Source organism: Mandrillus leucophaeus, unplaced genomic scaffold, assembly GCF_000951045.1.
Source record: "Mandrillus leucophaeus isolate KB7577 unplaced genomic scaffold, Mleu.le_1.0 Scaffold545, whole genome shotgun sequence".
NCBI classification, from domain to species: Eukaryota; Metazoa; Chordata; class Mammalia; order Primates; family Cercopithecidae; genus Mandrillus; species Mandrillus leucophaeus.
Window position 1 is genome coordinate 1,854,541 of NW_012105864.1, and position 15,370 is coordinate 1,869,910.

Below are 15,370 nucleotides of genomic sequence, written 5' to 3' on the forward strand. Positions count from 1 at the left end.
TTTATGGTTGCCATTGAGTTGAAGAGCAAGACATAGAACTAGAGCATGATAAAATTCCATAAAACTCCCAGGTTTTTGTTGAGTATCTATTTTTTATTGAATAAACATTTTCTGGGTTCCTTCAAGCATTTGGTTAATTTCTAGAATCCTGAAAAAGATGATTCTGTTACCTTTGCTAGTTGCTTTTCTGGAGGAGAAAATTTTTGAGATCCTTATTCTAACATTTTTACTGATGTCACTCCTGCACCTTTTTAAATAGTCTGAAAACTTTAGAGATTAAGGATGTTTATAAAAAATAAATGTGAAATAATTAAAGTATAACAAGAAGATATAGTACATGAAGTTATAATATCTGGTTTAACTTTAACATTAAAGTAAGTTAAGTCTTTCAAAATAGGTGGGGATAGAATAGCATCACATTTGTATATTCTTTTGACTTAAGAATATTTGTTAAGAGATTTAAAAAATACACTAGTTCCCCCCTACCTTTTTATGCATTTTGGTTTGAAAATGTTAATATATGTCATAATAGAAAATATTTATATCTTTAAACTCATTAACCTTATACTGCCTGCCCCTACACAATGCAGGACTGCAAACTACTGCTCAGCATCCCTTTGCATAATTTTTAACTAAATAAGTATTAACTTTTAATCTGTAAGATAAAAATTAGTTACATCAGGCCAGGCACAGTAGCTCATGCCTGTGATCCGATCACTTTGGGAGACAGGTGGGAGGATCACTGAGTCCAAGAGGTCTAGACCAGCCTGGGCAACATGGCATTACTTTGTCTCTACTACAGTAAAAAAAAATAGCCAGCCTAATTTTCTGTGTGGTGGCATATACTTTAAGTCCAGCTCGAGCCTGGGAGGCTGAGGCTGCAGTGAGCCAAGATTGTGCCACTGCATTCCATTCCAGCCTGAGTGGCAGAGCAAAATCCTGTCTCTGAAAAAAAAAAAAAAAAGTAGCATGAGTAGCATAGATGAAAGTTGACTTCTGAGTTATTAGAAATCTTAGCCAACAGTTCAAATAAATATATTGATTTTCTCACTTGACTTCTTATCAATGTATTCTTGTAAAAAATTAAGATCTTTTATTAATCAATCCAGTCTCAACAAGTAAACAGATGAAGAGCATGTTATCATATTTTGAACATTTCTTAAAAGAGGTAGATTGACCTTAAAGACATTTCTTTATATACAGATGTTCACTAAAGTGACTCATTAAAGTGATTTGTTGTAATAGCTCTTTTAACACTAATGGATATTGACCTCAGCCCATTATTTTGTGCTTCTCCATACTCTTTCTGGTTGGATTTTAGCATGTTTCCAAAGTGATCCTAAGATCTTAAATGCACTAAAGATGTTTCAAGTTCTCTAACCTCCTTTTATTGTGGTGAAATATGCATAACATAAAATTTAGCATCCTAACCATTTTTAAGTGTATAATTTCATGGTATTAAGAAGTTTCGCATTGGATCAGGTGTGGTGGCTCACACCTGTAATCTCAGCAATTTGGGAAGCCAAGGAGGGCAGATCACTTGAGGCCAGGAGTCTGAGACCAGCCTGGTCAACACGGTAAGACCCTGTCCCTACTAAAAATACAAAAATTGGCCAGGTGTGCTGGTGTGCACCTGTAGTCGCAGCTACTCAGGAGGTTGAGGCAGGAGAATCGCTTGAGTCCAGGAGGTGGAGGTTGCAGTGAGCCAAGATCACACCACTGCACTGCTGCCTGGGTGAAAGGGCAAGACTCCATCTCAGAAACCAACATCATTCTCTACCTTCAAAACATTTTCATTATCCCAAAGTGAAACTCCGTGTTCATTACGCAATAATTCCCCATTCCACATTCCCCCATCCCTTCATAACCACTATTTTACTTTTCATCTTTATGAATTTGACTAGGCTAGGTACCTCATATAAATGGAATCATATAATGTTTGTTCTTTGGGGTCTGGCTTATTTCACTTAGTATAATGTCCTCAACATTCATCCATGTTGTGCCATGTATCCAATTTCATTCCTTTTTAAGACTGAATAATATTCCATTGTTTGTACATAACACATTTTGTTTATCCATTCATCCATTGACAGACATTTGTCTGACCTCCTTTCTTGAGACAATTTTTAACAAAAACGATGGCATATAATTAGTTCATATGTTCAAGCCAAACTAACTTGGAAAAGAAAATTATGCTAGCAAGTGAAGAAGAAAACACATTCCATATAAATCCCTTAGGCCACATTCATATTTCAAGGTACCATATCTACATGACTAGAATGCAGATACATTTGAGTTATTTATCTGTTTACCTGTATATGAACCATTCAACACTGACTGCTGGCTGAAAATTAACTTTTACTTGCTCTTTTATTTCATGTTAATAAACTTGGTGTAACAATCTCTATTCTCAACATTAAGATTTGTAAAACATATACTCTAAAAGTCTTAAACACTACTTAATAATATATTCTTTATAGCAATGGTTTTGCAATATACCAATTTTAAATTTTTAAAAGACAAATTAGTCCTGTTTGTTTGCTTTGTAGTTTGTCACTCTGGTTTCATTCTTGTTCTAACCTACCCTTCTATCGTCACTTGCTTCAGAATTTTCCTGGCAATCTGGTTTTACCCCCTAAAACTCTCTTTTGCATCCTCAAATATTACTACTTTGTTTCTTAAGATGTTGTACTTCCATTTCTATTTTATTTTTCTTTTATCCTCAACTAAGACAATACCATAGAATTAATTTGCTATAAACATATTACCGCAATGAAGGAAATTGAATATCAACGTGATTGCAGATATGAACCATTTAAATGTGAGAAATGTTACTGGATTATCACAACTTATCCACTTTTATTAAGGAATAAAGGCTAAATCTCACATGGGATGTGGATAATTAAAATCAACATACACAAGAGTCAAGATTGCTCATGTAATGTGATGTGAAAGCTTCAGAAGGCAAGAAAAGGGTGTGGTGAAAACTCTTTCTGCTGTGTATACAGTCACTTGAAACTTGATGGCTTCAGCAAGTTTCTGCACACTCACATCAACAGGTTCATATCAACCCAGTCATCTCAGGATTCTTCACTGTGCCTATTTTTTCGCCTGGATAAAAAGATAAACCTGATTTTTTTTTTTTTTTTTGAGGTAGGATCTCTCTCTGTTGCCCAGCCTGGAAAATAGTGGCACGATCTTGGTTCACTGCAGCCTTGACCTTCTGGGCTCAAGCAATCCTCCCACCTCAGCCCCCTAAGTAGCTGGGACCACAGGCACACACCACTACATCCAGCTAATTTTTGTATTTTTGTAGAGACAGTGCTTCACTATGCTGCCCAGGCTGGTAAACCCAGAATTTTATAGAAAATCATATTTACTTCACACGTGATGCTTAGCAAGTCTGAATGTATATTTCTAAATTTAAAAACAATATAATGTTCCCTCTTGTTCTGATAAATGAATAATTTATTCAATAATTAGATAAACAGTGTTATACTAGAAGATAATTCATAGACAAATATTTGGGAGATCCGTTTAGAATAAGCTAATAAACAACCCCTCATTTTAATGGAACAAGTTGAACATATCTTTCACATTGAGTTGATGCTGATGGCACAGGCAAGTCAGGCAGAAGACTTCTTTTCACAGTGTATCAAACCAGATAGGACTAACTAGCATCTTTCAAAAGAGAAATATACAAAATCTTGGCTCAGAAGGCATTATGCTCCAAAGGTCCACACCTGTCATTTTTAATTTTTAAACTGCAACCTGTATTCCCATTAGCAAATATGTTGTGATAAATGTTATGAAGTATGTCAACACCAAAGTAAGTTGCCAGGACAGTCAAAAATATGTTTTTGGTTCATAATAGTACTGAAATTGTACTTATAGCAGAAAAAATGACAAAAGTAAAACATATAACCATTAGTTATATACATGGTTATATACGTATAACCATATACCATATAACATACATACATAATAATATCCTATAAGTTAACTACAAACAAAAAAGATGGGAGATATTTCAGAGAAATACATATGATAATATTACATTAATCTAATAATAATATGAAAAGCCATGTGAGCGAAAAAAGTAATATGTAACTTTCAAGTAATATGTTATTGTACACTTTGACCTTTCCTATAGCTTCGTATTGAGTTTGTCAGGGCCAAGTACTTTAGAAGTTACAGAATTTGGCCACCAATGCGTTTTTCCAGTAGAACATAAGTATTATTTAATCATGACTAATTCACTGAAATACGTATGCACTATTTATTGAAATCCTGCAAAAGATGAAGGAACAGTGAAACTCAGGTATTCTCTGACCTACTTAAAATGACAGACAAATCACAGTGTAATTTGTGTGTTAAAAGGCAAATGAAAGCTTTAGAATCTCTTAAGAGCATCCAAGAAATTTTAATGAATGCTAATGTGCTATTGTTAATGAATGCTTTTTGCACATAACTGGAAAAGTCTATTCGTTTCTTTTAATACTTAGAGGATTCCATTTATTATTAAAGAATTCAATACTCCCATTTTTTTCTAGCTCTACAGAATATGTGGTCTGACATATTGTACTATCTGTGTGCAATCTCTCCTTCTGGTTTAATTTTAGTTGTCCTGATTAAATCATCCATCATTTTTAGGATGATTTTTCTCCTTATTGGTTTTTGGGACCGCCTCACTAGCTTTAGCTGTTTGCAAGTTTCTCTTTCTGATATGTCACTTTGAAAATAGTTCAGTGACTTTCTTATTTAAAATTTTTCGAATAGCATTTTAGTTTCAGTTTATTTTTCTATTTATTATTCTTTATGCTTTTCCTGTCTTTTCAGTAGTCAATATGACTTGGGTTTTGAAATTTTGAATTTCTATCTCGATTTGGGGCCTTCAATAAAATAAACAGATCCCCCAAATAAAAAACATCATCTCTATATTTTCATTATACAACTTGTAAATATTCCATAACCTCTAAATCCTGTGGCAATGAGAGAGAAAAGCTTTCTAATATATTGGATTAAGATGATCACGTTAGTTACTTACTTTATGTTAGGGACTGGAGAGTTGATATGGTTTGGCTCTGTGTCTCCACTCAAATCTCATCTCTAACTGTAACCCCCACGTGTCAGAGGAAGGCCGTGGTGGGAGGTGATTGGTTCATGGGGTCAGATTTCCTCCTTGCTGTTCTTGTGATAGTTACTGAGTTCTCATGAGATCTGATGGTTTAAAAGTGTGGCACCTCCCCCTGCGCTCTCTCTTTCCTGACGCCATGTAAAACGTGCTTCCTCTTTGTCTTCTGCCACGATTGTAAGTTTCCTAAAATCTTTCCAGCCATGCAGAACTGTGAATCAATTAAACCCGTTTTCTTTCTAAATCAACCAGTCTCAGGTTGTTCTTTAACAGCAGTGTGAAAATAGGCTACTACAAGAGTGTTTTGTATTCATCCCCAAAGACCATTAAACTTTCTATTTTGTGTAGTAGGGAAAGCAAAAAGATATATTGCTTAGGGACCTGAGAATTCACTTCTAAACTTACTTGATGAAGGCCAACCAAGATCAAAGTCTAGGCAAGAAATGCTTGCACTACAGTACAGAGTGCATACACTATCCTTGGTCATATCTGAACATGAAGACGGAGGATGTGTAAGAGGAGTAGGAGCAAATAACTCCATGCTTGAGTGGGAGGAAGTTCATTGAAAGATAAAAATCAAGAGGTAACATTTAAAAGACTCTGAAGATCTGTGAGAAGCTATAACAACTGAGCATACTCTGGATAGATACATATATTAGCAAATGATGATCAGAGATAACTGACATGTAGTTCTGGAGACAGCACCAAATAATGATTCCTGATACAGGACAGGGAGAAATACAGAGATAATATGATCAGAGGATAGACACAGAGTTACAACCACATAATGATCCCTCTCTTGGTTCCAAGTGATACCCGAGAGTCCTCACATCATTAACCTCAAGCCTTGTGTAGCCAATTTTATAAACTCTAAAATTAGATCCAAGATTAATAGTGGCCACTTGACTTGGTATCTGCATTTTTATTTGATGTTCATTGGTATCTGAATTTTATTTATTTATTTTTGAGATGGGGTCTCACTCTGTCACCCAGGATGGATTACAGTGGTACTATCATGGCTCACTGCAACCTTGACTTCCCAGGCTTAAGCGATCTTCCCACCTTAGCCTCCCAAGTAGTTGGGACTACAAGTGTGTGCCACTATGCCTGGCTAATTTTTATTTGTCTTTATTTTTTGTAGAGACGGGATTTCACTATGTTGCCCAGGCTAGTCTTGAACCCCTGGGCTCAAGTGACCCTCTTCCCTCAGCCTCCTGAAGTGCTGGGATTATAGGTATGAGCCACCATGCCTGGTCCTGAGTTTTTTACATAAATGTGATTCTTAACAGGATTAACTTGTCATTATTTCCTGCAAATCTGAGGATATTTTAGGAAAAGGACTCTGATCATCTGAGTGTTCTTCCTGCCCACCGCACAAATGAAAAGCATCCACTGAGACCACAACATGACAGTAGAGAAAGAGTTTAACTGATGTGAGGCTGGCCCCTGAGGGAGAATTGAAGTTATTACTCAAATCAGTCTCCCCAAAGGCTCAGAGGTTAGAGTGTTTATGGATAATTTGGTGGGTAGGGGCTAGGGAATAGGTGCTGCTGATTGGTTGGGGATGGATCCATAGGGGTGTGGAAAACCATCCTTGCGCACTGAGTCTGCCTCTGGGTGGGGCCACAGGATCAGTTGAGTCATGAGTCAGGAGTCCTGGTGGGGTCAGTCTGAAAGATATCTCTGAAACCCAATCTTAGGTTCTACAATAGTGACTTTCTCTATATGAGCAACTGGAAAACTCACATATCTTGTGACCTCTGGCCACAGAAGCCCTGAACAATAAAAGATTATAGAAACTATGCCTAGCTTATCATAATTCAGGTACCTCTCATAATCCTATTCTTGTGGCCTTTTATTAGTCTTCCAAAGGTGGTTGTAGGCCCCTGAACAAAGAGGGGATTAGTTTTAGGGAGGGACCATTATAATCCTTGCTTTCAAGTAAAACTATAAACTAGATTCCTCCCAAAGTTAGCTTGGCCCATGCCCAGGAATGATCAAGGACAGCTTGGAGGTCAGAAGCAAGATGGAGTCAACTATGTCAGATTTCTCTTACTGTCATCATTTTGTAAAGGTAGTTTCAAGGATATGTAGATAGAAAAACAAATGATGTTATAGTTTTGCTTTTGAGAAAGAAAGGAAGTCTATTTTTAAAAATACAAACTACAATATAAAATCTCTGTTAATGGGAATATTAAAAAGATAGTTATTCCTTTTTGTTTGTTTTGTTTTGAGGCCGTGTCTTACTCTGCAGACCAGGCTGGAGTGCGGTGGCACAATCATAGCCCACTGAAGCTTTGACTTTTGTGCTCAAGCGATTCTCCCTGCTCAGTCTCCCAAGTAGCTGGCTAATACATACACACACACACACACACACACACACACACACACACACACACACACACACACACACACACATATAGTTTGGTAAAGTTGCTAGTCTCACCCAACTGTCATGGCTCACTGCAACCTTGACCTCCCAGGCTCAAGCGATCTTTCCACCTTAGCCTCCCAAGTAGTTGGGACCACAAGTGTGTGCCACCACGCCTAGCTAATTTTTATTTATCTTTAGTTTTTGTAGAGACAAGATTTCACTGTGTTGCCCAGGTTGGTCTCGAACTCCTGGACTCAAGTGATCCTCCTTCCCTGGCCTCCCAAAGTGCTAGGATTACAGGCCACCATGCCCTGCCAAGAAAGACAGTTATTCTTAATGGGGCTGTGGTGTAGCTGCCATACCCTAGAAGTGGGGTGTATGAGAAAGGAATTAGATTTTTATGCTTATTAAAAGAGAACATTAAATAGCACACAAAATATCAATCATGTATAATGGCTAATCAGTGCCGTTACACAACTGCTTGCAGGAGTCAGCATTTAAGTAGCTTTGAATGACTCAGTATCAAATTGGGGATGGGACTAATTTAGTGACTCCGTAAGGACTGCCATTATGGGCAGTTCCATTCGCTGTCAATCATTAGTTTAAAAAGAAGCCTCATGGACTGGGTGCAGTGGCTCACCCCTGTAATCCCAGGGGTGATTTGGGAGGCCAAGGTGGGTGGATCACCTGAGGTCAGGAGTTCAAGACCAGCTTGGCCAACATAGTGAAACTCCGTCTCTACTAAAAATACAAAAAATTAGCTGGTCATGGCAGGAGGGCCCTGTAATCCCAGCTACCAGGAGGCTGAGACAATAGAATTGCTTGAACAACTGCGATGGAAGTTGTGATGAACTGAGATTGTGCCACTGCACTCCAGCCCGGGCAATAAGAGTGAAACTCCGTCAAAACAAAACAAAAAAACCTCACTTAATATACAATAGAGATCCTCCGGTATTATATCGAAATGTACTATAAGAAAGCTTTATAGAGTAAACCTTAGATAAATCTCACATTAGCCCCTAAAGCAATGCTGCTTGGAGGTCCCTCCTTCCACTGCCTCTACCAGTATCACCAGATAGTCTTGTTTCAGATGCAGACTTCTGAACCACACCCGGCCTGGTGATTCTGATTCAGTGAGTCTGACTCTGGGCGGAACGTGGGAAAGTAATTTTTTAACAAGCTTTTTAGGTGATTAAATTATGCAAGTCATCCCAACACCACACATCCAAAAGAACCCTAGGTTGAAGCCATCACAATAAAGTTCCATTATACACGTGTATATGAATGCATTTTTTATACTCTCTCTCTAATGTTAATGACGAATGAGGATAACCTTAAAAGAAAATGTACTTCTATAAAATAACAATGAATAATATTTATTATTTTTATTTTTCGTAGAGATGGGATTGCCCAGGCTGGTCTTGAAGTCCTGGCCTCAAGTTTTCTTTCTACCTCAAACTCTCCAGTAGCTGGGATTATAGGAGCAAACCACTGTGCCTGGCTAATGAATGATTTTTTTTTACACTTCTCTAGTGTCTACATTTTTTGTTTTGTTTTGGTTTGAGATGGAGTCTCACTGTTGCCTAGGCTGGAGTATAGTGGTGTGATCTCAGCTCACTGCAACCTCTGCTTCCTGGGTTCAAGCCATTTTCCTGCCTCAGTCTCCTGAGTAGCTGGGACCACAGGCATGCACCACCACACTTGGCTAATTTTTTGTATTTTTAGTAGTGACAGGGTTTCACCATGTTGGCCAGGCTGGTCTCGAACTCCTGACCTCAGGTGATCTGCTGGCCTTGGCCTCCCAAAGTGCTGGGACTATAGGCGTGAGTCACTGCGCCCGGCATAAGTGTCTATATTTCTGAAGTGGGTTTTATTTGGATTAGAAAGGAAGAAGCATACATTAAAAATTAAATATGAAGCACATTCCTCTAAGATGAAACCTGTTTATATAATGAATTGTTACTCAGAATTTAGGAAGGACAGTAACAGGTAAGTTGAAGACCAGCCCATCTTATTTAATGTCTCCTCCTTGATTATGTTTATATGTTACCAGTCAAAGCTTAAATCCTTTTGATTCTAAAACAATAGTTTCTCCTATAGGGCTTTTTAGAGGTATTTATGGAAACTTTCTTCTTCCTTACTTCATGTATCAGAATAAGTAAAACATACCTATAGAGGGAGGTGCATTATTCATATGGTCATTATTTTAAACAGGGATATAATTGATGTCTTGGCAAACTAACCCTTTAATTACACATAAAATCTCTCATTGCTTATACATACATATAATGACATCTATTATTTGATTATTTATTTTAGCTTTAAATAACTTTTTAAATTATTGAAAGCAATGAAAAAACACATTATTCATGGCTTTATCTGAGAAAATAGTACGGACTGTAAGAAATAAATACTTTGTGTTTCAAGAGTTCACTGTTACCCAAATACTAATTTTTAGCTTTGTGATGTATGCTTTTGGTTACGTAAAATACTTTATAGGAATTAATTCCAAATATTTATCATTTAAATGGCAGTAAATTTATATCTTGTTGTTTTTGTGTAAGCTGTATTATCTAAATCTTGTGTTAGAATATTTATTTATTTTATTTTTATTTTTTATTTTTTGAGATGGAGTCTTGTTCTGTTGCCCAGGCTGAAGTGCAGTGGTGCAATCTTGGCTCACTGCAGCCTCACCTCCCGGGTTCAAGCAATTCTGCTTCAGCCTCCTGAGTAGCTGGGATTACAGCCGCATGCCACCATGCCCAGTTACCATTTTTTTTTTTTTCTTAGTAGAGACGGGGTTTCACCATGCTGGCTAGGCTGGTCTCAAACTCCTGACCTTGTGATCCACCCACCTTTGCCTCCCAAAGTGCTGGAGTGAGCCACCACACCCGGCCTATTTATTTATTTTTTAAGACAGGGTCTCACTCTGTCACCCAGGCTGGAATGCAGTACCATGATCTTGACTCACTGCAACTTCCACCTCTTGGCCTCCAGTAATCCTCCCACCTCAGCCTCCCTACTAGCTTGGACTACAGGTGCACACCACCACACTTGGCTAGTTTTGTTTTTTTTTTTTTCAGTAGAGACAGGGTTTCACCATGTTGCCAAGGCTGGAGACTATTAAGATTGATGAGGGTCCCAGACTTGTTCTTCCAAATGAATCAACATAGTAGTTCAATAGAAACTGATACTGTCATAAATACAGTTTGGAATGTAAAACTTATCAAACAGTTACAGACCTTGAGAAAATCTTATATTTGATTTTTTTTTTTTTTTAATTTGGGGATTCCGTTAGGTCAACTTCTAGTTTTGTAATATTCTACAATTGGAATGAATCCTCATCATCATAACAGAGCTGTGTTCTGCCTAAGTAGAGAGTTCATCCAAATTATGATCAAGCTTGACAGAAGAACCTCTTCTCAAATCAGATTGTGAAGTAGGCACTATGACACTGGAATAAAACAGTGGAGTTACAGTAAAGGGAACAATATCCTCTTTATTGCCTTTTCTTCACAGTTCAGAACACAGACCAGTCTGGCTAATTTGGGAATGGTGACAGTAATGGTTTGTAAATGCATAATTAGAAGATTTTAAAAATTTTAACATTTCATACTTTAAATGTGAGGTAAAATCAACAGTGAAAATGAAATGCCTATCCAGCAAAAATAGCTCCAATTGGCTCATTATTCAATTCTGCGTTCTCTTTCTCATTCAAAAGGCCTGTATTTGCCTTTTCTGTCTATGAAGATATTTTGGAGTCTAAAAGGATTGTTGTCATAAACAAGCTATAATGTATAACCTTGGCTACTTTCTTCAAGGGTGTTTTTAAGAATAAAATAAAACCCTGGTGCTTGCTTCATTAATATAGATACTAAAATTAGAACAGTGCAGAGATCAGCACTGTCCCTGTGCAAGGGTGGTTCACACATTTGTGAATCATTCCATATTTTTCAGTCTTTGTATTGGAGGAGATGAGAGTATGGAGAGAGGATGGAAAAGGGGATTCAATGGTACTTGATCTCTATCACGAATATTTTACTTATATTAATAAAAGTTCATCTTCACATATGAATCGAAGTGTTAGTTGTATGTTGCTCTCTACTGTCTTTGTGTTTAAATATTTAAAAAATTTTACAGCAGTCATTTCATTTCCAGGTTTTTATTTCTTCTAATTTTATTTATTTATTTATTTATTTATTTATTTATTTATTTATTTTATTTATTTATTTAGAGACAGAGTCTCAGTGTGTTGCCCAGGCTGGAGTGTGGTGGCCTGATTACAACTCACCGCAGGCTTAGCCTCCCAAGCTCAAGGGATCCTCCCACCTCAGCCTCCCAAGTCAGAACCACAGGTATGCACCACCACACCAGGCTTTTTTTATTTTTATTTTAGAGACAGAGTCTCAGTGTGTTGCCCAGGCTGGAGTGTGGTGGCCTGATTACAACTCACCGCAGGCTTAGCCTCCCAAGCTCAAGTGATCATCCTACCTCAGCCTCCTGAGAAGCTGGACCACAGATGTGTGCCACCACACACAGTTAATTTTTGTATTTTTTGTAGAGACGGGGTTTCACCATGTTGCCTAGGCTGGTCTCAAACTCTTGGGCTCAAGCAAGTCTGCCTGCCTCATCCTCCCAAAGTGCTGGGATGACAGATATGAGCCACTGCTCCAAGCCATTTCCAGTTTTTTAATCTAAAGAAAATAAATCAGAAGTGTATGCTAACATGTATGCATAAGGATATTCACTTCAGCACTATTTATAATAGAAAAAAATGGAAACAAGCTAAAGTTGAACAATACAGAAATGGTTAATTATAGCAAAGTTATGTGATTATTATGTATTTATTTGGAAATCTTACTTTCATTATGTTTCTTATTGCTGCTGTAATATATTACCACAGGTCTGGCATGGTGACTCACACCTGTAATCCCAGTTCTTTGGGAGGCCGAGGCAGAAGGATTGCTTGAAGCTGGGGAATTGGAGTCCAGCCTGAGTAACATAGCAAAAGCCTATCTCTACAAAAAAAAAAACAAAAACAAAAAAACAAACAAACAAAAAAAAAACAACAAAAAAAACCACACACACACACAAATAAAAAGCTAGCTGGGCATGGTGGCATGAGCCTGTAGTCCTAGCTACTTGAAAGCCTAAGGTAGGAAGATTGCTCGAGCCCAGGAGTTCAAGACTGCAGCGAGCTATGAGTGTGCTACCGCACTCCAACCTGCAGGATAGAGCGAGACACTGTCTCTAAAATAAATAAATAAACACAAACTTTGTGTCTTAAAACAACACGAATTTGTTACCTTACTAGTCTGGTGGGAGGGCAGAAGTCCAAAATGGGTCTCCAGGGAAAAAGAAAGAGATTGGCAGGGCTGCGTTTCTTCTCTGGGGAATACCTTTCCTGACTTTTCTCAGCTTCTGGAGGCTTCCTGCATCTATTGGCTCATGGCCTGAACCTTGCATAGCTCCAGCCTTTTGCTTTCATCGTTACACTTTCTTCTACTGACTCTGATTCTTCTCCTTCTCTCTTGTGATTATATCATGCCTATCCAAATAATCCAGAATCATCCATCTCCAGATGCTTAAATTAATGTCTTCAAAGTCCCTTCCACCATGTAAAGTAAGATATTCATAGGTTCTGGGAATAAAGATGTGGTCAACAAACCAGTGGGAAATTAGGATATCTCTTCAACTTTTATATCATTTATATACACATACATCAACTATTATGTACATACTTGGATGCAATTCACTACAAAGCAAATTAGCCCCTCTCAAAAGTTGTAGTCTTATTAACTTTTATTTTTAAGTTGTGTAAAGTATAAACCTCTGTTTGAAGTGCATCCTTCAGTGTGTAACATAAATTCTTGACCCAGATATCAGGTGACTTCAGTCTCACATGTATATATCATGCAGGCTGGCAGTTTTCCATTAATTTTGTTGGACAACACTCAGATATCTACTTTTAGAAATTAAGCAAGCAGGGAAATGAATCATTTATAAGTAAAGGTCTTAATCTGCCTGACTGGCACTTTCTTCTCTTTTCCATGTATCAAGGACACTTAAGTGTTAGAAGGAACAATCTGATGCTGTATCATTCCAGATATCTTTTAAATCAGAGTGTATGTAGTACACACCAAATGATTGGCATACAAGTTTCTGGTTTCAACCACGAGATTAACAAAGCCTGGATGAGATTAACAAAGACTGAAGAATCTATCATTTACTCTTCCATTTCACTTGATTTTCTTTAGTTATGCTACATGTTTTTTTTTTTCTATTACAGAAAATATTCTATTGAAATTAACAAGTGTAACTATTAACACTATAATTTAAAGATTCTTTAAAAAGCAAAATTTAAAGAAATTCAACCACATGAGTATAATAATCAATCATGCCCTTTTGGTGGTTTAAAATGCTATTAGAGCCTTTCCCTTCACATTTTGTGAGAAAATACAAGTCCTGATTTCTCCTCAAATACCAATGAGATAAGTGAAAACAATGTAATCTTTCAAAAGGCAGCCATTATTTTATGTATTTGTGCTCTGTGAAAACCTATTAATCTTTCAAAAAATTATTTGGTGGACTTTTTAAAAATAAAATTTGGAAGGTCATCTGATTTTTGGAAAGGTTGGTAAAGCCTGTCTCATTCTATCATCAACTATGATTTTATTACTTTCAGATATAATTTCCAATTATAATCCCAAGCCAATAACATGAGAGCTATTAACACACAATTAACTATACATCAGATAAATTATCTTTTCTTTTTTACTTAAAATATTCTATAGTGTCATATGGAAACCGTGTATTGCTTTGAAACCAGAAATGTTAAATTCTGTATTTTTAAATCCCAAATCATTGATAACTCTAAATAACTGTTAAATTGTTGTAATTTCTGTTGTTTTTTCCTATGTTTCTAGTTTCAATTAAAAGCCGAGATCGAAATTTTACTTATTACCTGTGTCTTGGAGCTTGTCACCCACACCCTCTGAGTACCACATTTCTCCTCTGTAAAGCAAAAATAACAATCCCTTCCTTAGTTCAGAAGGTGGTTGTAAAAAATAAAATAATATAAAACCACGTGGTAAACTCTACTGCAACTATAAATGCAGTATTATTTTCTATTGGAAATATTAAGTAGTTAGATAAGCATCCCAAATTTATTATTTTAGGCACTTGAAACCTTAGGCTTGGAATGTTACAATGAGTAAGTTATACCTCTTCCTACCACTCTTTCTCCATTTTGTCACCAAAATTACTTTCTCAGAGATGTTATGCTCTTCACTAGAGTCAGCCTCCTTAGACTCTGTCTTTCAAAGCTGTCTTCGATATTGCCCACATTTCTTGGATCTTCTCCAGTAGCCCTGAAACTTGATGACTTGCTCTTCACCCAAGTCATCAAGTTTAAACCTGTATTCTTTCTGCCTCTGTTAACTTGCTCATGTAATTCATTTTAATGGAAATACACAGTCAACCTCTTATGGTGTCTTCACTTCTTGTCCTATCCATTACTGAATATGTAACCCTATCGCTTCTGAGAGAAACCCTAGTACAGAATGTGCTCCTTCCTCTATATATGCCCACTGCTTTTAAAAATACCAACAGTTTTCAGGCCCATAGATTGCTTTCTGGAGCTCACATTTTTATCTATTTAATAAAGTTGGTACTAAGCTCAAGATGTTTTCAAATTGCCCTTATATCTTACAGTGTAGAATCAACAGACGAACCATAAATAAAAACAATCATGAAAGAGGATGAAAAAAGAAAAAGAGTGGAGGCAAAGTTTTGAGGTGTTGGGAAAAGAAATCACTATCCAGGTCAGAGGACTAAAAAATATTTGGAGGAGAAGAAAAAAA